At 46.7% G+C, this 2733-nt stretch overlaps 1 pseudogene; it reads right to left on the bottom strand.

The window, feature by feature from the left end:
* Positions 1-437: 437 nt before the first annotated feature.
* On the bottom strand, positions 438-1813 carry LOC103741527 (annotated as a pseudogene).
* Positions 1814-2733: the final 920 nt, after the last annotated feature.

The following is a 2733-nucleotide window of genomic DNA, read 5'->3' as shown; positions in this document are numbered from 1 at the left end:
CATGTGGGCTCCAGAGATCAAATATCAGGTGAGAAGGCTTGGCCACAAGCACCTTTATCAGCTGAGCCATGTAGCCAGCCCCAAATTCTGTATTTTAGATAGAATTAGTCCTCTCCCTGATTCCTATCTAATTTTTCCATTTTATACTCTTTTTAGAAAATATTTTATTTATTATTTTTATTTTATGTGTCTGAGTGTACTGTCTGCATGTATGTAAGTGTGCCTGTGTCCTGCAATGCCCATGGAGATCAGAAGAGGACGTTGGATTTCCCAGAATTGGAGTTACGGACAGTTGTTAGCCACCATGTAGGTCCTGGGAACGGAACCCGGGTTCTTTGCAAGAACAGCCAGTGCTCTTAACTGCTGGGTATCTCTCCAATCTTCATTTGTTGTTGTTGTCCCTAGATTTATTGAAAATATTAAAGAACAGAAAAGATTCAAACAGCTCCATGTGGCGTTTTGAAATTCATCCGCACTGTAGGCTGAGTGACCTGCAGGTTGGAGAGACTGCCAAAGTCCAGAGCGTTAGCATTTCCTTAGAGTCAGGATTCACCTCAGTGATGTCCTGACCCAGGGCTCAGGCCTCAGGAACCTAGTTATCTCTCCGCCCTCTCCTCTTCCTGCAGCTTGATCCTCTCGCAGGCCCTCTCTGAATGCGCTTTAGCCGATGCGTGGCATAGCCGCTCTCTTGTTGTGGAGCATCTTGTTGGGGATAATGGTGATCTCCTCACAATGTGCTTGTTGGTGTGGAAGTCGTTCCCCAGGTGTGTGTAGTATTTTTCGATGATGACCCAAGGCTGCCTTCTTCACGGTTTTGGTGTGAACACAGCCTATGTTGGTGGGTCCTGGGAAAGGAGGTCCAATCCTTTTTTCTTTTACAAACTCTTGTCTTATTCTCTAACTTAAGAGTTAGTTAAGTAAGACTCATGAGGACATTTTACAGGCCAGGGAAACAGAAGCTCAAGAAAAAAGGGATTCACTCAATTCTTTCAAAAAGTTAGGACTAGCCAGGCATAGTGGCTCAGGTCTGCGCTAGGGAGGTGGAGGCAGGAGGCTGAGGAGCCCAAACTCACCTCAGCTGCATCATGAGTTTCAGGCTAGTCTGAACAACACAGTCCTCTGCCTAAGCAAAACAAAACAGTGCTGGAGTAGGACGGCCAGATGCTGCCTCTGGGGAGCCTTCCTTCTCCTTCGGGGTGAATCGGAACTTCTGCCTCTAAAGTCACCCCTCTTAAGGCACCTGGACAGGGGTTGAGGAAGTGTGTGTAGAGGTCAGCAAAGGAGTGCAGTTCAACTTTTCCCCCAGGTCCCAGTCAGCCCCGAGGGCCCGGTGACCTTGGGGAGCTGTTCCTTCTTCTAGCCTGGTAACTACTTGACCAAGTGGCTTCAAACAGTGAAACTCTTCCATCCTGAGGGAGCCCTCTGGTTACTCCTCAAAGGTAAACTTTGAGAGGCAGTCAGGGGCGTTTGTATTGAGGACAAGTTGCAAACAAATGACATCTTCATGGGATGTGGGGGTGTGGATGTGGGGGTGTTGGGGTGTGGGGTGTGTGTGGGGTTACAACAGTATTCAGTCGTTCATTTCCTCATCTCTGTAACACTCACCAGTTACCCAGTAGCCATTGCCTGGCCTCACTTAAGACTGAAATGAATGAACGCAACGGACCAAGTCCCATGTCCTTGGGACCGAAATCCCGCCTGCACGCCAGTGATGTAATGTGGCCAGTCCGTACATATCCTGTCCTACTCTGGTGGAGGAAGAGTAGGGTTTCCTTCCGTACAAACCCCACTCCTGAGGAGGACCTGTCTGCATGTCCGGGTGAAGTCTGTGAAAAGCGCTGAGGAATCCAGGAGTGCACTACAAGCCCCAAATGACAGCACTGATTCCCAAAGCAGGCATCACCGGGCTGCTAAGCTGGTAGAATGCTTGCCTACCATGCATAAAACCCTGGGTTTGATCCCCAGCACCCCATAAACCAGGTATGGTGGCCCGAGTCTATTATCCCAGCACTGGGGAGGCAGAGGCAGGAGCACCAGGAATTCAAGGTCATTCTTGGCTACATAGAAAGTTTGAGGCCAGCCTGGATTACATGAGACCCTGTCTCAAAAATGAAAAACCTAGCCGGGTGTGGTGGTGCAGGCCTTTAATTCAGCACTCAGGAGGCAGAGGCAGGCCAGTATCTATGAGTTGTCTACATAGTGAGTTCTAGGACACCTGGGGCTACAGGGAGACCTTGTCTCAAAAAGACCAAAACCAATTAAGCAAACAAATACCACCTCCCCCCCAAAAAAACCCTCCAAAGAAACAAACAAAAAACAAGGAATATAGGCCAGACCCAAGGGCACCCCATCCAGAGTGTTGTAACTTTATCAGTTTTTTCTTAAACAAGAAAGACATGTTCAAGTATCATTTCCAGTTAGAAGTTTATTTTGGATTTCAAATAAACTTAAGCCCAGAGAGAAGATAAAAATAAATTTACAAGTTTTAAGCTTCTAGAGTTCAGCAAAAATCTAACACAGCCAACCTCCATAGTCCATCCAAATTCAGGGCACATCTTGGTTTCGTTTTTAAATCATGCTTTATTTTACATATAGCAATACAGTTTACATATTTAATAACACTATAATAGAACTATTTGATATAGGTTTTGTTACTTTGTTTGCTTATTTTTTGAGGCAGTGTCTCCCTGTAGCCTCAGCTGGCCTGGAACTCACTATGTAGACCAGGTTGGC

Source organism: Nannospalax galili, unplaced genomic scaffold, assembly GCF_000622305.1.
Source record: "Nannospalax galili isolate Female #2095 unplaced genomic scaffold, S.galili_v1.0 scaffold940, whole genome shotgun sequence".
In the NCBI taxonomy this organism is placed as follows: Eukaryota; Metazoa; Chordata; class Mammalia; order Rodentia; family Spalacidae; genus Nannospalax; species Nannospalax galili.
Note: the sequence above shows the minus strand (reverse complement) of the source record. Positions and strands in the feature narration are given on the sequence as shown.